Here is a 20264-nt window from a genome sequence, read left to right on the forward strand (position 1 = left end):
TAGAGGTAAAGTCCGTATCATGAATTTCTGGCTAATGCTATAACGTCGTGCAGCTAGGGAGCCTTTCGTTATGAATTATAGCTCTTGTATTTGTGATTTATAGTAACGTGTGTTGTCCTTGGTGAGTAACGATAAGAAAATAGGAAAGGGTTGGTTCGCTTCGTTCCATTTGAATAAGACAGGTTCTGACAGGTCACAGGAGAGGGCTAACACTTTCCTTATGAAGTGTAGACCTCGAAATTGTGACTAGATTAAGGTGTGTTGTCAATGGCGAGTAACAAAATGAGAAATAGTGTCGGTTTGTCTCTTTCCGCCTCCGTCATTTGAATAATACAGCGTTCTGGCGAGTCACAATAGAGGGTTGATACTCGTATATTCCTTATGAATAATATTGTAGACTTCGTACTTGTGGCTTGACTGATGTATGTTGTCAATGGCGGGTAAGAAAATGAGAAATTGTGTTGGTTCATCTCGCTCCCCCAACCCTCTACCATCCGTCATATATACAAGTCAGCGTTTAGGCTAATCACAGGAGGGCGGTGCAAGACATTCGTAAGGGTTATTCGGTACTCTTACACACCGAAACGCCCCTTTTGTTCGTGAGGTCTGCCGTGGGGTCAAGCTGCTTGTTGGGTAATTATGTACGTGGATTGATAAAAAAGCAGTGACAACCGTTGCTTTGAGAGGACGATAGCCTACTATGATTCTTGTAACTTCACGAGAACTGAATGGAGAAAAGACTTGCTGGAACGTCAGTTTTATTAATGTTGCTGCTAGTCGAGAAATGTGAAAAAAAAACACTTGCAGGTGTGTTAGTTTGGTAAAGCTTGATACTAGTCGATAAATATGGGAAAAGAACTTGTGTGTCAGTTATGTAATTCTTGCTTGCCGAGAAATGTGTGAATAGAAACTTGCTGCTGTGTGTCAGGTGTATAATTCTTGCTACCAGCTGAGAAAAAAGAAACTTAGGTTGTGTCAGTTGTGTAGTTAGTGTTACGGTAAGGAATGAGCAGACCTAAGTTTTCGTAATTAATGGCAGGACTTCATCAGACGCAGGTACTCACGTGGTGTTGAGTGTGAGCTATCCCTGAGTGTCTTTAGCTCGTATTCTTAAACATTTCGGCGACCAAGCTCACATATTTAACAAGGCTTTCGTAGGAGTTTTCGGCATTTCCAGAGACAGTTTTATGACACTGGCAGTAGTTTGACCCTTCTTCTTTACCATGGGCTTAAAAAAATCACTCATTAGTACCCGTCTGATCTTTTTGGCCATGGAAATAGTTGATCTGAGCGGTGGAAGCGTCTGGCAATACCGACTTTTTTTTTTTTATCTCGGTGCGTGGTTCATTGACTGGGGAGAGTGAGTTAGCTGTGGCGCGTCATGAGACAACATCCGAAGCAGTAGCGATTCTAGGGAATACATTGTCGCCGAGACAAAGCTCCACCCGAAACTAACCTCTCTCTTGGCCACTCATCTATTTTCTTTATTATGGGGACAGTGCTTAGTGGGCTTTTTTCTCAATTATTTTTCTCCCCTTGAGGTACATGCTTCCTTTACTGTAAAAAAAATGCCTGAATAACTTAATCCACAAGTTTGAACATGTGAACGGTGGAAGCATCTCTACTATTGCCTTTATTATTTCTTTGATTCATTTTAGCATTATAGCCATTTTCAATATTTGTAACCCATTTCCTTCGTATATGTGAACATCGGTTAACTTAAATATAAACGTATCAGCTCTCCTTATTGTTCTTTCTCGCTCTCCGTTACCCTTAATTAAATCCGTAAGCTAGCTCGGGTATTTGGTTGACCTCATTCATCATTTTTACATATTTTCTTCGTGTGGGTGAATCGTCGACTAACTTAATTCATAAACGTAGAAGGAAGGATAAGCTGAGGATGTGGGATACAGAAGAGAACGAGGAACAGAGGAAGATGGATAAAAGAGAGAAGCATGATGTAAGAGAGGTAAGGAGGAGAGGGAAAGGAGTAAGATATGGTAACAACTAGTGAGTAAGGGGTAAGGAGAAGAAGGGGCTGGGGGTTTAAGACAAACACCCAGCTATTCTTTCCTGTTGATCTCCGGCGCTCTCCGTTACCCATAAATCCGTAAGCTGGCTCGGGGGGGGGGGATTCTGAGTCAACTGCAGGGAAGTGGTTTAATTGGTGTGTAATTTTTGGTTACCAGAATAGACGACTGTATGGTTAGCCTGGTCTTGGTCGTATTACTATTTTTTTTTTATATAGATCGATGCGCGGTCCATAATTAAAAAGGGTTTACATGTACCGATGCCTCCTCTCTCTCTCTCTCTCTCTCTCTCTCTCTCTCTCTCTCTCTCTCTCTCTCTCTCTCTCTCTCTCTCCATTTTTAAGGTGGAATGTCATTTAGGAAGATTTTTTTTACCCCTTAATTTTCGGGTCTCAAAAAGTAAAGGGTAAAGTTTGGGGTATATTCTATAGCTGCGCGTGGCCTCAGTGCTCATCTCCGTCCTCCAAACTCGCCTCTAAAATCCCTGTAGTATTAAAGAAAAACCCCAAAGTCTCCCCTTCACAAAATGCAGCGAAAGAGATTAAGTAAACTTTGTAAGCACGTGTTTAGCTAGGAAAGGGTTCAGATAATGTATAAAGGTTTCCCCAGAAATTACGAAGAGAGAAAAAGGGAATCTAAAACTCTTACGCATTAATTTGATCCTCTCCCTCCTCCTCCTTCTCCTCCTCCTCCTGCCTTATTTGTATTTTTCTTTGGCTACTTTCTTTAACGTGATAGGAAGGTAATATTTACTTTTTATATTGTTTTTACAGCGAAAGGGGAACACTAGTCCCCGTATTAAAAGGAATCTGAAACTTTTACGTATTTTTATTAATCCTTTCCGCCCCCTCCTCCTCCTCCTCCTAATCCTTCCCTACTTAATTCTTCATCGGGTACTTTTTTTTTAACGTGATAGGAAAGACAATAGTTTTTTGTTATTAGAGGAAAAGGGGAACCTCCACCTTCTGCCTCAGTTTGCTTTTTATTCGGCTTCTGCCAGTTCTTCTTTTCATTGTTAGTACCGGGATAGACTGCCACTCTGACCCCCATATCACAAGGTCTCCCAAAGCGCGTCCGTGGTGAATTGGTTAACTTGTCTACCAACGAATCCGTGGGCATGGATTCGAGTCTGGGCAGTCACCGTGCAGCCCACACCCAGCTGTTCATCCTCCCATTCGTGCTGGTCGATAAATAGGCACCTTGGGAAATCTGGGGAAGGTAAACTGTGGTAACCCGGATGTCACACTGGCCATGCGTCTCGGGGTGGTGGGCTATAATTTCTTCTTCTTCTTCTTCTTCTTCTTCTTTTCGTTCCTTTTCTTCTTTTTCGTCTTCTTCTTCTTCTTCTTTATCTTCTTTTTCTTTCTCTTTCTTCTTTTTCTTTTCCTTTTTCTTGTTCTCGTTCTAGTTATTATCCTTGTTCTCGTTCCTCCTGTTCTTGTTCTAGTTTTAGTTCTTTTTATTATTCTTTTATTCATTCTTGTTCCTGTTCTTGATCGTGTTCGTTTTCTACTTCTATTTTTCATGTTGGGTCACTGTTCCTCAAACCCCCGATATTGCAAGCTCTCCCTCTCTACGCCGTTCCCTTGAGGTCAGTTCCAAGAGTATCAGAATGCCAGACACTACGACCTCTCTCTCTCTCTCTCTCTCTCTCTCTCTCTCTCTCTCTCTCTCTCTCTCTCTCGAACTTTTATGGGTCAGTGGCTAAATCCAACGTATCTATTTTCGCTCTGGGTAATTATAGTACAGCGGAAATAGGTCAGGATGAAAAGGGATTGAAAGTGAAGTGTAAGTGGGATATAGCGAACGGTTTAAAAGAGTATAGAGGTTGTCGCTGATTTTTGAGTTGGTGATAATTGGTATTCTCTCTCTCTCTCTCTCTCTCTCTCTCTCTCTCTCTCTCTCTCTCTCTCTCTCTCTCTCTCTCTCTCTCTCTTCACCCCCCCCAGCGAGTCGAATTCTTTCCTCTTTGCCGAGCTCATTCAGAAACCCTCTTTAGGGACACGACTTCCTCCTCCTCCTCCTCCTCTTCCTCGCATTCATGACGCACACCTATTTTAGTGATGTGCCGTCTGTCAGGTCTCGTGTGTGTGTGTGTGTGGAAGAGGGGGTGAGGGGAGGTAGATAATAGGAAAGGGCGTGTGTGTGTGTGTGTGTGTGTGTGTGTGTGTGTGTGTGTGTGTGTGTGTGTGTGTGTGTTTATGGGTGAGTAACGCTGTTTAATTAAGAGAAAAAGAGTGAGAATATTATTAATCTGATATTCTCTCTCTCTCTCTCTCTCTCTCTCTCTCTCTCTCTCTCTCTCTCTCTCTCTCTCTCTCTCTCTCTCTCTCTCTCCACCAAAATAAGAGGGAAAAAACAAGATAATCCTTTCCTTCCAAACCGTTTCTTTCTTTCACTTTCCAACAACAAAAACAACAACAGTAACAACAAAAACGACAACAACAACAACAAAAGCAGGAACGGGAACAATATGAAAAAGAAAAAGAAGAAAACAACAATAAAAGCTTTCTCACACACGCACCCACACATGAACTAGACGTGTATAAGAATGGTCAAAGGAAAGAGAAAGGGAAAAAGAAGTAATCTGGTGAAGAAAAACATAGAAAAAAACACATATACATAATTGTTCTTGTTTTTGTTGTATTTCATGTTGCTGTTCTTCGTCTTCCTCCTCATTTTCTCCTTCTTTATCTCCTTCTCCTTCTTCTTCCTCCTGTTCCTCTTTCTCCTCCTCCTCCTCTTCCTCTTTCTCCTTTTTAAACAGTCCCAAATCCCGTCTCTATATACGCCGGTACGTGTAGCTTACGTGTCTTGTCCCCGGCGGTCCCTGGATACGCTCAATCGTTGACGGGCCGGGACAGACGTAATTAAGGCCGTCATTAAGGTGGACAGGCGAGGCGGACTTTTAATTCGTGGCCGATAATTACTCGCCTAATTTCTCTGAGGTAATTCTAGCATTTAATTACACGCCAAATTTAGCTCGTCCACCTCTACTATTACTGCTACTGATAGGGCTGTTGTTGTTAGTGCTATTACTATGACCAGTACTACTACTACTACTTTTACTACTACTACTACTACTACTACTACTACTACTACCACTACTACTACTACTACCACTACTACTACTACTACTACTACTACTACTACTACTACTATTCCTTCTACTACTACCACTACTACTAAAACAACAACAACAACAGCAACAACAACTACTACTACTACGCTGATTTTCTCTCTCTCTCTCTCTCTCTCTCTCTCTCTCTCTCTCTCTCTCTCTCTCTCTCTCTCTCTCTCTCTCTCTCATTCTTTCATTTCTCAGAATAATTCACAAAAAAATGAACTGCAGCTATATGTGTGTGTGTGTGTGTGTGTGTGTGTGTGTGTGTGTGTGTGTGTGCAACTTTAATTCTAATCCTCTTTCTTCCATCTAATCCTCTCTTAACACGATTTTACACTAGCCTTATATATTTTTTTTCCCTGATCCTCCTCACCCCTCCCTTTTTTTTTTGCTCTCCCGGTCAAGTTTAAGTTCAAGGGGATTAAGCGCGCCAGAACCTCTCTAATTAGGCTTAACTGGGCGTGTCTGGCCGGCGATTCTCATTAACAAGGGATCGTGATGCTCGGGAAAGGATTCTAATTCCCTTCTGCTCCTCGTCCGCTTAATCCGTGTTATCCCTGATTCGATTCCACTTGTTAATCGAGTTTTGTAAGCGAGGGAGAAATAGAGGGAGAGTGGGAGAGGTAGGGAGAAGGGGAAGGAAGGAGAGAGAGAGAGAGAGAGAGAGAGAGAGAGAGAGAGAGAGAGAGAGAGAGGCTGATAATGAGATAATGAAGCGAGGGGTGACGAGTGAGTACTGAAAAAGAGAAGAGAGGGAGATATTAGGTCTCTCTCTCTCTCTCTCTCTCTCTCTCTCTCTCTCTCTCTCTCTCTCTCTCTCTCTCTCGTACCCTTTATTTTCTTTCTCTCCTTCGTCTTCGTTGTCTTAAAAAAAAACAGAGGCATCTTCTAAAGCAGTTTCCTCCTTCATTTTCTTTCCTGTTCTTCACTTCACTTACTTTTCCTTGGCATTCTTGCACCCTTACGATTACCAAGAGAGACAATGAATGTGTTTTATGTAGCACTTAACGCGTATATAGTGGTTCGTAAAAAGGGTCTTCTTGTGGGGAACGGCGTCTGACTGGCATAGTGATAGTCTTGGAACTGATGTTAAGGGCTTGTGATCTTAGCGGTAGAGTCGGCGTTGTTAAAAGTCTTCCATTGTGATCTTTCGTAACTGTATCCTTATGTTATTTTGCGTTTTGGAAAGTTGAACGGTAGAGAAACTGTTGAAAATATTAGTTGGAACTGACGTCAAGAAGAAGGGAGTGATTTAGATATTAGCGGTAATTAGGGTTGCTCAAAGTCTTCCATTGTGATCTTTCGTGATGTTTCCTTGTGTTCTTTTGCGTTTGGGAAAGCTAAACGCCAAATGAACTGTTGAAAAGTGTGTTGGAACTGACGTCAAGGGAATAATTTTGGAAGGGAGAGCTTGTGATAATAAAAGAAGATGAATGTAGAAGAAACGTTCTAAAGTTCTCCAATCTTTCGTAGTGTTTCCTTATGTTATTTTGTAGGGTTGCACCGATAAGCAGTTGGGCCGATTACCGATTACCGATTAATCGGTTGCCAATAATCGGCCGATACCGATTAATCGGCCGATTACTTTGAAATTGTAAATGAGATTAATATTAATATTATTACTGGAGTGGATACTGATATCACAAAGTTAGAGACATACCTCTACTCTCATGTTTACAACTTTGTTTACTGGGCAGCTGTCATCTTTTGTATGGAGAGCAAATACTTCTTGTAATTTGTTACTTATGATTTGGCAACATCCTGATTTTAATGTTAAAATTTGTCAGTTTTCTCGTTCTTGTGGTGATCGTACGTATATACAGATGCTACTAGAAATGGTAGTGTACAGAGTTTATCAGTCTCTCACGTCTTGTTCTGATTTACTGTGTTTTACACTGTGTTAGCTTAATTCTAATCTAAAAACACGCTTGTTCTAATTTTTCTATTAGTATACTATAAAATATGCAGAATGATTACGTATATATTAATTTGATTAAATAATAGCTTTGTGTAGCTACAATGATGAAAAAGTTACATAAATATTGTCCATCAATTAGGTAAAACTGAAAATGGTATGAGGGTATCATACGAACTCTGTAACAGAACGTGTCCAGTACCAGTACGGTGAACATCAATGACCACCGGCCAGTGTTGCGCTGTCTGCCATAATTATGGAATTCTGCCATAATTTGGCACGCGTTTGCCATCTGCCATACACTGTCTGCCATCTGCCATAATTTTTGGGGAAAAAAAGTTCTTGAGTAGGTATTGATTCATGTTTGCCTAATGAAGGGGAAAGGAATGACCGCGAAATATCTCTCTCAAATAATTAATGAATGAGTATATATAAAATATTTAAGAAACTGAGTTAATCAAGTTGCCATAATTACTGCCATAATTCATACACAAAATCTGCCATAATTTATAGGCAAATTCCATAATTTTAACACTGCGGTATGATAATATTTTTAGTTTTCGCATTATGATTTTTAACAGTGTTCATTTTAAAGTACTGAGAACAATTACTTGTCTAGTTCCATGCTTTTCAATCAATATTAATGATATTGTGTTATGTACATTGCACCATAAAAGAGAGAAAAAAAATTTGATAATCGGCCCGATTAATCGGCCAAAAGGCCGATTACCGATTAATCGGCAAAATGGCCGATAAGGCCGATTACCGATTACCTGCCGATTAATCGGTGCAACCCTATTATTTTGCCTTTTGGAAAGTTGAATGGTAAAGAAAAACTGTTGAAAAAATAATGTGTTGGAAGTGACGTCAAGGAAATGGCTTAGGAAGGGAGAGCTTGTGATTGTAGAAGGTAAAAAAAGTACTGTTAAGTCCCCCAACCTTTCATAGCGTTTCCTGATGTTATTTTACGCTTTGGAAAGTAAATTAAAAAAGAAAACTCTGCGGTGGTAATTAATTGATGTTGAGTTACGTCGCATCATCTTCACATACCACGTTTTTTTCCTGTTTATCTCACGTTGTTTTTTAATGTTTTGCGATGACTGTGAATTTTAATATTTACAGACTTAATTATTTATCGTTCTCGTTTGGTCCTCCTGGTGTTGGAATTTCTCAACTCTTGCGTTTAAGAGGAAAAAAAAACAACGAGCTTTCTCTTAGTGTTTTCTTCATCTTTTAATTTTCAAGAGAATTTTATGGGCATTTTTTTGTGATTAGTCAATTATAAAAAAAACGAGTTAATTATCATTCCTCCTCCTTCTTCATCATCATCATCATCATCACCTTTTTCTTTTTCTTCTTTTTCTTCTTCTTTTTCTTCTTCTTCTTCTTCAGTTCTTCTCCTCCTCCTCTTCCTTTTCTTTCTTTTCGTCTTGCCTCTGACACTTTCGTCTTCATTCTTTCGACTCTTCCTTCTCCTCCTCCTCCTCCTCCTCCTCCTCCTCCTTTCCCTTCCCTTCCCTTCCCTTCCTATTGCCTTGGACTCTCTGTTCCTTCTCTTCCTTTTACGTTAAACTATTTTCCTCCTCCTCCTCCTCCTCCTCCTCCTCCGTCTCCTCCTCCTCCTCCTCCTCTTTACTTCCCCCAAAAGGACCGAACAGTGGCGAAATTTTTCCCTCCAGACCTTCGCGGCGCCTCCTCCTCCACTTTCCTCCATATTTATTACCTCCACCACTCTCTCTCTCTCTCTCTCTCTCTCTCTCTCTCTCTCTCTCTCTCTCTCTCTCTCTCTCTCTCTGTGTTTTGGTAGTTGTAGTAGGAGTAAGAGTAGGAGGAGGAGAAGAAGGAGGAGGAGGAGGAGGAGGAGAAAAATAGGAGTAATGTCTGTCAGTCTGTCTGTATGTCTGTCTCATTTCTCTCTCTCTCTCTCTCTCTCTCTCTCTCTCTCTCTCTCTCTCTCTCTCTCTCTCTCTCTCTCTCTCTCTCTCTCTCTCTCTCTCTCTCTCTCTCTCTTATTTATTCAGATTCCCTTCAACTCTCTTCTGCAAGCTTCCTCCTCCTCCTCCTTCTTCTTCTTCTTCTTCTTCTACTTCCTCTTCTTCTTCTTCTTCTTCTTCTTCTTCTTCTTCTTCTTCTTCTTCTTCTTCTCTTCCTCCTCCTCCTCTCTCTTTTGCAAGTTTCCTTCAGCGCTTCTGAAGTTTTAGTCTTCGTCGCCTTCTCCCTCTCGAAGGAATCTAGAGAACTTCAGCCCTGTCTCCCTCCTCCTCCTCCGCGTCCTCCTCGTTTTCTTTAATCCTCCTCTTCCTCTTCCTTCTGCTCTTCTTCTTCCTCCTCCTCTTCCTCATGGCCTTCCTGCTCTTAATCCTCCTCCTCCTCCTCCTCCTCGTTTTCTTTTTATATTTTCCTGCAGCAGAAATAATAATAAAATAATAATAACAACAATAAAGATAATAATGATAATAAAAATACTAGTACGTAATAATAATTATTTTCTACAATTTATTATTATTCTTATTTATTGTTAGTCTCTCTCTCTCTCTCTCTCTCTCTCTCTCTCTCTCTCTCTCTCTCTCTCGTCTTCCAGGTTCATTGCGGGAGTTCCCAGGAAGCAAAGAAGGCAAATGCAAACTCGGTCTTCCATCCAGGCGGTAGATCTCTGAGGGAAGTGACGGTGGCGGGATTAGCTACGGGGAGAGAGGGGGGGAGGTGGAAGAGGAGAGGTAGATAAATAGTGAGGGTTGTGGAGGAAGGGAGGGAGAGAAAGTGAGGGGTAGATGAGAGGTAAAGAGGTAGAGAGTGAAGGGTAGGGGAGAGAAAGGTAGAGAGAGGTAGAGAGAAGAGGGAGAAAGGGTAGAAAAAAAATAGGTTTGGGAGAAGATTCATGCAAGTATCCCCTAATAATCGGTGATCCTGCGTCGTTTTCTTTGGGTTTTGTCTGTGCGTCTGTCTACTCTCTCCCCCTCTCCCTTCCTCTGTCCATTCTAACCCCGGCCAAATGTGTGTGTGTGTGTGTGTGTGTGTGTGTGTGTGTGTAAGCCCAGAAATGTATAAGTATATGGCCCAACTGACATGTACTTCATCCTACAATACATATTCAATTCTCTTCTACATCCATTTCCTTACCTTTTTTTGTTTTAGGGGAAGGAGAAGGTGCTTAAGTATATGGCTCAACTGACCTTTACTTCACACTGTCTTCATTTAAACATCCCTCGCCTCTTAACCAACCCCAACTCCTTTCCTCCCTCCTCCCAATCTCCGTATGGAAGCGTATTGATTCGATTTATTATGCCGCCGCGCTGTACTCCTTCCCTTTGATCAAATATTCACATTCTCTAGGGAAGAAACTTTACCTCCGATGCGTCTTTCCCGCCTCTTTTGTCGCCTGTCGCCTTCCCTCTCTCGAACTCATCAATATTCATTAATGCTTCGAGCTGGCAACACGAGCAAGACGAAGGGGGGCAAGACACTGAACAAGACGGTAATGGGAATGGGAATGGTACCTCTGTATTCACTGGTACCATATTTCGGTGACCTTTATTTGTAATGGTACTTGATTTTGGAATGGAAATGGGAATGGAATTGGGATTGGGGTTGGGAATGGGGAAACTTTACCCGAGTTGTGTCTTTCTCTCGCCTCTTTCGTCGCCTTCCCTCTCTCGAACTCATCAATATTCACTAATGCTTCGAGATGATGAGGGGCAAAGACTCCCATCAAAACGTATAGCAAGTTTTCCTTCCTTATATGGCAATACTGATAAGACAAAGGGCAAGATATCCTGAAGACGTATTGAAAGTTGTCCTTCCTTATGTAGCAACACTAGCGAAGGGCAAGACTCCCATTAAGACATAAAGCAAGTTGTCTTTCCTTATGTCTCAAGATGAAGGGCAAGACTCCCATCAAGACGTATAGCAAGTTGTCTTTCCTTATGTAGCAAGACTAGCAAAGGCAAGACTCCCATCAAGACGCCTATAGCTCTATTGAAACCAGATTGTCAAGGTTGTTATTGCGTTTGAGTTTCGTCTATTCTCTCCATTTTCAAGCCCGGATAACCTTCCTCTCTCTCTCTCCTCCTTCCTTCTCTCTATGTCCCCTTTTCCCTAACCCTTCTATCTTTCCATGTCTCCCTTTTCCTCTTTTTTTCCACCTCTCCATGTTACTTTCCCTTCTTCCATCCTCACCTCCACGTTTAGTCTATTCTATCCATTCTCAAGCCCGGATCATCTTCCTCACACCCCAAGGCTCCCATCAAGACTTAACTAAACCGTCCTTCCATATAATGCAAGACGAGGGCCCAGACACTCGCCACCAAGAGGTCAGAGTAAATTCTGTCTCCTCTATATCCCTTGCTTTTCCTTTCTTCTCTGTTCTCCGTTCTCCTCTCTTCTCCGTGTTTATTGCTCTATTCTGAGTGCCTTTTCCTCCCTCTCCTCTTCATTGCTCTTCTTGATTCTCCTTTCTTCTCCCTTCTGATCTCCTCTCTTCCCAGTTTTTCCTTCTCCTGACTACGTTCTTCTCTACTCAATCTCCTTTCTTTTCTACACAAGCTCATACAGGTCTCTCTTTTATCTCACTACCTCTCCTCTTTTCTCTTCACATGTCTCCACAACACAGCTCATCTCATCTTCGTGTTCCTCCCCAAATCGCTTAGGGCCTAACCTAACATAAAGTAACCCAACCTAAACTAACCCCTACACATTACACTGAGCATTTCGATGGGTAGCTTTATGGCCCTGGTGGTAGTTCGACCCTTCTGCTGTGCCATGAACCTCAGAAAACACTCATTAGAACCCAACTGATCTCCTTTTTGGCCTTTGAAAATAGTTGATGTGAGAGGCGGAAGCGTCTTTTAAAATGCCATCCTTAATCCGCCTTACCTTCCCGTCACAGAAAGGGACAGAAACCGGGCGACTAGATGAGGAGGTCAGGAGGTTGCGTATCTCATGTGGACGCGACATGGACATCTGAAGGGGGGATGAGGGTGTCTGGTTGGTGTTATTCTTGTTTTATTCCTTCGCCCAGTGTGTTCGGCGTGGGTCAGGCACGGGAGAAGTTGAGGAAGGGGGGAGGAGAATAGAGGAGAGAAGATGAGAACAGTTCGAGTAAAGGAAAAGGACCAGAAATATTAATCGTCTACCTAATACACGAAAAGATATTTGAAAAAAAAGAAAAAGGTGTCATACAGCTTTTCAGCCTGTACAAACACGACAAAAAGTACCTTCACACTCTAAAAAAGTTAAGTCATAGTAACAGACAACAAATTACCAAAGATTTTAATACTAATGATCCTGTATTTATACCTCGGTCAGTGTCAGTCTGTCCAACCACGTCAATAAGTACCTTCACCCCCCCAAAAAAGTACATTCACACATCGAAAAGTTAAGTCAAAACAGAGAACAGCGAAGAACCAAAGATGTTAATAATACTGTCTTCTATTCATACCTCCGACTAGTACCTCAGTCTGTACAAGCACGTTAAAAAGTATCTTCACCCTCCAAAAAGTTAAGGCCAGAGTAAAGTAAAATAACCCAAAGATGTTACTAATAATCATCTTCTATTTATACCCCCGATCATTGCCTCATCCAAAGTCCATCCAGCGCTTTAAATGAATAGCTCGCGGGAGGTATTAATATGCTAATCTAATGGGCAATGATAATGAGCCGGTGATCGCGAGTTTGGGATGAGCCGTAACTTAATGTGATGCTCGCCACTCAGGAGGTGACTGACTGGGCGGATTATTGCGTTTTACGTGTCCTAAGCGAGATATGGTAATACGGTGGTTGTGTTTATAAGGTTGGAAGTAGTGTTACCTAATTGAGCCAGGCCTGTTAGGTAGTATCATTCACTTCTGTATACGTTTTGGTCAACGGATACGTTTTTTGTTATTGCGTTTTACATGTACTAAACGAGATATGGTAATACGGAGGTTGTTTCACTTGTTTATAAGGTTGGAAGTAATGTTACCTAATTGAGCCAGGCCTGTTAGGTAGTATCATTCACTTCTGTATACGTTTTGGTCAACGGATATGTTTTTTGTTATTGCGTTTTACATGTACTAAGCGAGATATGGTAATACGGTGTTGGTTTATAAGGTTGGAAGTAGTGTTACCTAATTGAGCCAGGCATGTTAGGTAGTATCATTCACTGCTGTATACGTTTTGGTCAACGGATATGTTTTTTGTTATTGCGTTTTACATGTACTAAGCGAGATATGGTAATACGGAGGTTGTTTCACTTGTTTATAAGGTTGGAAGTAGTGTTACCTAACTGAGCCAGGCATGTTAGGTAGTATCATTCACTGCTGTATACGTTTTGGTCAATGGATACGTTTTTTGTTACTGCGTTATAGATGTATGGGTGAAATAAAACTATTACAATTGTTATTATTTTTAAACGCTTTCAGGAGTGGAGCATCTAGACACATTTTTAATCTGGACAAACCATCTATTACCCTGAGCTAATTCTATTCTAACTTTATCATCCTTGCTTTCCTTACCTTCTCTATTATCCTTTCATCTCTCGTCTCCCTTTCTTTCTTCCTCACTCATCATCTCCTCCCCCTTGCTCTCCTTACCTTTACTTCCTCCTTCCACCTTTCAACTCCATTTTCGTTTTACTCCATCTCCACACCTTTTCTTTCCTTACCTCTTCTCCCTTCCCTTCTCCCTCTCTTATATCCCGTATCTTCCCTTCCTCCAGCTCTTTTCTCTCTCTCTCTCTCTCTCTCTCTCTCTCTCTCTCTCTCTCTCTCTCTCTCTCTCTCTCTCTCTCTCTCTCTCTCTCTCTCTCTCTCTCTCTGTTATGTTTTTTGTTTTGTAGTTATTCATTTTTTATTATTTATTTGTGCAGTCAACGTCAGGCGCAAAAACCTCACCTTGATTGATGTATAGATTCACCTGTACAACTTTGTCTTGCATGTTGAATAAATGACTCCCCGTGAGTGAATGATTGTGGTTTGTGGTGTAGGAATGTGTGTGTGTGTGTGTGTTTTGTATAATACACAAATTCATCAGAAAAATCGTGTAGGATGAAATAGAGCAGTGACAAACAGAATACTGCACTTTTGGAGAGAGAGAGAGAGAGAGAGAGAGAGAGAGATGGAGGGATGTTATGAGAAGGAGCAGCGGTCCACACGTGTTTCGAGACCGGGCAACTCTCTCTCTCTCTCTCTCTCTCTCTCTCTCTCTCTCTCTCTCTCTCTCTCTCTCAAGCTAGTATACGAAAGAATAAACTAATAAAGAATCAAACTCATAAAGTCATAAGGCTCTACGTATAACTAACTTCTATTTACCTTGATTCGAATCCAACTCATGAACTAGACTTGCTCACGAACACGCTTGAACTCGCATGAATAAAGTTACCAGATGAGGATAAAGGAATAGACAACTTAAAACACATCTAACCGAAGACTCCGCTACATATGAATCTCCTATTACCATCCCATACCCTGGAAAACCTAGTATGAAGAGTCTGATATACAAAACATAACACTTGAAGACTATTAAAACCCATAACATCTGGTATAGAATGAAGACTTAGGAAGGAAAACGGAAATACATGGCAACTCCCTGCAACTCCCTTCTCCTCCACATGACCTTCAGAACCTTGTGCGAAGAGTCATAGTTCCATATTTAACGTAATGGGCTCCCATCACTCCTATTTTTCAATGCCACAAAGAACAATAACCTGGTTTTCATGGGTGTTTTTCCAGTTCAGGGTGCCGAGGTCGGGTGCAACTATCACTAGGATCACAAAACAGTCCATGAAAAGCTCAGCATAAACTCTTACGTACGAGAAGTTTGAAACAGGCGAACTGAGGTGGCGAGAGTTTTAAGACTACGGGATTTTACATACGAAACATAACACATAGGACGATTATTACACCAAGATAGACTGCACTTTATAATCACCTCTTTCATCTGTATTTATCTTTTGTATGCAAGTTTTCCTATATGCCTCAGAGCGAAGTAAAGCTTGCTATTACCACTCTCAGAAAGAAAACAGAATAAGCTACACGGCACCTCTTTAGCCAGTCATGTCAGTTCCTTCCTCTACCTTACGTCACTTCCGTTTCCTCTCTCCTTCTCTTAAGGTGGCGTCACACTGGACCAAATCTGGCGAGCACGAGCTTTTGCTGGAGGGATGGCTTGCTCCCGAGCTTTTGCTCCTGCGTTTAGCTCGCCGCTTGGACGGGGAGCAGCTTGGCGAGCCGCAAGCAGGCAGTCAAATGAGCTCTCTGGTGCACCGATATGTAAATAATATATATTACCTAGTGTATTGAATCCGTATACCCATGATATTAGAACACTTATTCACATACTCCTTTTATGTTTGACGGTGTTTGTAATATTTTATAATGTTGAGAAAAGTAGTGTTGGATTTTATTTTGATTTCCAAGACCAAGACCAAGACCGCCCAGGCCAGCTGATATAAACACTCGCCATGGCCACCTCTCCTCGTTCAAAAGTTCACTTGTCCTCCTTCATTGTACACTCTTTGACAGCAAGACTCAGGGACCATCCCGAGTTATGGGACCACAGCCATCCAGATTTCTGTAGGTCTACGCTGAAGAAAGTTATGATGTTATGAAGCACACATCATTCATTTTTCACTGATTAATCGTATTTTTTCACCTCTCTCTCTCTCTCTCTCTCTCTCTCTCTCTCTCTGTTTGAACGAGACGAGAGAGTGTGGGATAAAATGACATGTCGACAAGACGCGGTACACGGCGCGGCAAACAACACTGCGCCGCGTGAGGAGTGTTGACAGTGTGTGTGTGTGTGTGTGAATCATGGAAATTGCCCGCCGTTTTTGAAGCCCGCCTTGAGTGTCGCTAAAGAGGAGGAAGAGGAAGAAGGGGAGGAAGAAGAGGAGGAGGAAGAGGAGTGTGGAGGCGTGCAGTGATCTCGGTTTCTGGTGGAATTGGGCAAGCAGAGAGGAAGCCAGGAGGAGGAGGAGGAGGAGGAGAAAGATGTGTGGCGAGGAAACTTGGAGGAGGAAGAGAAGAAAGAGGAGGAGGAGGGCATGTACAGAGTAAGCCGGATGGAGGAGGAGGAAGAGGAGGAGGGAGAAGTTTGGAGAGAAAACCCCGAAAAGGAAGAAGAAGAGGAGAAGGAGGAAGAGGAGGAGAAAGAGAACGAAGACAAATGGAGGAGCTGGGAAGATCAAGAGTAGGAGTTGGAGGAGGAGGAGGAGGAGAAAGAAGAGAAAGACAACACTTAGAATGAAGAAGAGGAGAAACTAGAAGAGGAAGTAGAGATAGGAAATTAGGAGAAAAAGGATGATAATAAGTAGTAGTAGTAGTAGTAGTAGTAGTAGTAGTAGTGGTAGTAGTAGTAGTAGTGGTAGTAGTAGTAGTAGTAGTAGTAGGAGGAGGAGGAAGAGGAGGAGGAGGGCGAGTAAACGTGCAGAGAAAAGCAAAACCATGAGTAGGAGTAGGAGAAGGAAATGTTAAAGAGGAGGAGGAAGGCGGCGAAGGAATTGGATACGCCAGCTGGTCTTGTCAACACGGGTCCGCGTGAGCAGGGCTTGAAGAGGCAACCTACACACACACACAGCTGCTGACGGCGTGCTGCTTGCCTGCCTGTCTCTCTAGCTGAAGCTGTGAGAAACGAGAAAGGGAGAGAGAGGGACGAGGAGAGAGAGAGAGAGAGAGAGAGAGAGAGAGAGAGAGAGAGAGAGAGAGAGAGAGAGAGAGAGAGAGAGAGAGGCTGTTAGTATTAGTCACTCAAATAGAAAATAATAAATAATAGAAAAGATTAGAATATAATAAAAAAATAGAAAATCACTCAAATAGGCCATGAAAAAAAGTAGTAGTTGTAGATGACGTGTATGGAAGTTAACAACGAGAAAAAAAAAAAGTTTAGAAAAGTGATATTATTTGAATTTTTAATGGATTGCTTCTACCTTGTGATTATCTAACGCCTCCTCTCACCTGCAGGGACTCGCACGGACGTTAAAGTGAAAGTGAAAGTGGTTCCTGATCCTTACGAGAACAGTACACGGACACACGATCACACACGGACGCCGCCGCCAGCACCGCCCTCCCCGCCGCCGCCGCCACCACCGTCAGCCCCGCCGCCGCCACTTCAAAGAGGTAAGGAATGCACGCAGGACAATTATTCACAGGTGTTGCCTCTCGTGTGGGGAAAGCAGGCGTTAGGTGCACCTGCGACACACACACACACACACACACACACACACACACACACACACACACACATGCACAATGGAAGAACGATGAATGAATGAATAAGAAAATAAGGAAGGAAGGAGGAAAGAGGAAATGACGATAGGAGGGAAGGAAGGAAGGAAAGGAGAGAAGGAAGGAAAGAAGGAAGGAATACACACACACACACACACACACACACACACACACACACACACACACACACACACACACACACACACACACACACACACACACACACACACACACACACACACACACACACACACACACACACACACACACACACACACACACACACAATGGAAGAACGATGAATGAATGAATAAGACAAATGAGGAAGGAAGGAGGAAAGAGGAAATGACGATAGGAGGGAAGGAAGGAAGGAAGGAAAGGAGAGAAGGAAGGAAAAGGAAGGAAGGAACACACACACACACACACACACACACACACACACACACACACACACACATGCACACACACACACACACACGAGTCTAGGAAGGGACGTGCGCCATTTTTAAACATCCAGTCGTGGGTTTTAATTAAATACTCTGTCTTGGCCACGCCCTGGAGGAGGAGGCAGAGGAGGAGGACGAGTAGTAGGAGGAGGAGGGGATGGTGTGAAGAGAGAGATTTACATAGATTTACATAGAAAATCAGACCACACAGACCCCATGGTCCAGACTAGGTGGACTGTCCTTAAACCTAAGTGATTTTACATTAATCAGATGGCTCCAAAACGTTGCTTTTCTACTCTAATTAATATTAAGTTCAAGGAAGTGACGGTCGAGCTTGTTTTTAAAGGAGTCAATCGTGTTACACTGGACCACTGATGGTGGGAGCTTATTCCATTCTCGCACTTCAACGTTGGTGAAGAAAAATTTGGTGCAGTCTGAATATACTTGTCTACATTTGAGTTTTGTGCCATTGTTCCTCGTTCGCAAAGTGTCATCGATCATAAACAATTTTGTTCTGTCTACATTCGTGAAACCATTAAGTATTTTAAAACATTCGATCAGTTTTCCTCGGAGGCGACGTTTCTCAAGAGAGAACATGTTAAGGATGGAAAGCCTTTCTTCGTAGAATTTGTTGCGCAATGAAGGGATCATTTTTGTTGCTCGACGCTGAACACCTTCTAGTTTAGCAATGTCCTTTGCATGGTGGGGGAGACCAAAACTGTACCGCATATTCCAAGTACGGTCTGACTAAACTATTGTAGAGCGGAAGTATTACATCTTTATTCTTGAATAAAAAGTTTCTTTTAATGAAGCCCAACATTCTGTTCGCTTTATTTGCTGCATCGATGCATTGATGTGAGAATCTGAGGTTTAACGCGATTTTAATCCCCAGGTCCTTAACGCATTGAACGCTTGTGAGTTTAACGCCGCGTATTTCGTAATCGAACTTCTTATTTTTTGTTCCAACTTGAAGGACCTGGCACTTGTCTACGTTAAAGGGCATCTCCCATTTATCCGACCAAGCTGAAATTTTGTGCAAATCCTCTTGGAGGCTTTGCCTGTCTTCGTCAGTGAGAACCGAGTTACCAATCTTTGTGTCGTCTGCAAATTTACTAATGCGATTATTGAGTCCAACATCCACATCGTTGATGTAAATAATGAAGAGCACTGGGCCAAGAACCGAGCCCTGAGGGACGCCACTAGTGACCGGCGCCCACTCTGAGTTAAATCCGTCAATCACAACTCTTTGTTGTCTGTTGCTCAACCAATTCGCGATCCATTGGTTCACTTGACCGTCAATGCCTATTTGCTTTAATTTATAAAGTAATTTATGATGTGGGACTTTATCAAACGCTTTCTGGAAATCAAGATAGACTACGTCCACTGATTTGGTTACGTCATAAATTGAGAAAAGATCGTTATAGAAGGTCAGTAGGTTTGACAGGCAGGATCTTTTGTTACGGAAGCCATTTTGTGAATCCCCAATTAATGAGTGGCTTTCGAGGTAACTCACAATTTTGTCTCTAATTATGCTCTCGAGTAGCTTACCTACAATTGAAGTTAGACTAATGGGTCGGTAGTTACCTGGTATTTTTGAGAGAGAGAGAGAGAGAGAGAGAGAGAGAGAGAGAGAGAGAGAGAGAGAGAGAGAGAGAGAGAGAGAGAGAGAGAGAGAGAGAGAGAAGGAGAGATGTAATGGAGGAAAGAGGAAATGGAGGAGGAAGGAAAGGAGGTGGAAATGGAGGGAGGGAGGGAAGGAGGGAGAGAAGAGGAAAGGGAGGTATTCTGTGTTATTCCTGTGTGAGACGAGAGAGAAGGAGGAGGAAGGAGGGAGAAGTAAGGAGGGAAGGATAGAGATGAGGAAGGAGTAGTAGGAAGACAGGTAGTGAAGGAAACAGAGGAAGGAGAAGGAGGGAGGAGGGAGGAAAGGAAAAGGGAAAACAGGAGAGAGAGAGACTGAGAAGGAGGCATTCCAAAATAAACTCCAAGAGAGGCAAAGGAGGAGGAGGAAGAGGGGAAGAGAAGAACAGAAGGGGAGTGGAGGAGTGAGAGCATTTGTAAGTAGCTCTGTAATACCTGACGAAGCCGAGAGAGGAGGAGGAGGAGGGAGAAGTGAGGTAAGAATAGGAGAGAGGCTGAGTAAGAGACATTTGGAAGTAGCTGTTTAATCTTGAGGGAAGGAAGAGAAGAGGAGGAAGGAAAGACGTATGCTTAGAAGAAGGGAGACATATTTAAAGACATTTTTAAGTAGCTCCGCATAATTTTGAGAGAGGGAAGAGAGAAGGGGAAAGAGAGGTAAGCATTGAAGGCGGGAGGTAGAAGGCAGATTCTGGGCATGTTCTCTGTCTCTCTCTATGGGTATGTGGTCTCCTAGTAAAGACTCCAAAGCTCTCCTAAACTAACCACGGGGTGTTCTGGATAATACTCTCGATGTGATTCCCACTCAAAATTATCGAAAGTGACTCTTACCAATCCTTCCCTAACTTAACCTAATCTAACCCTAACCTAACCTAATCTCACATAACCTAACCATACCTAACCTAATCTAGC

This window comes from Eriocheir sinensis, chromosome 41 (genome assembly GCF_024679095.1).
Source record: "Eriocheir sinensis breed Jianghai 21 chromosome 41, ASM2467909v1, whole genome shotgun sequence".
NCBI lineage: Eukaryota > Metazoa > Arthropoda > Malacostraca > Decapoda > Varunidae > Eriocheir > Eriocheir sinensis.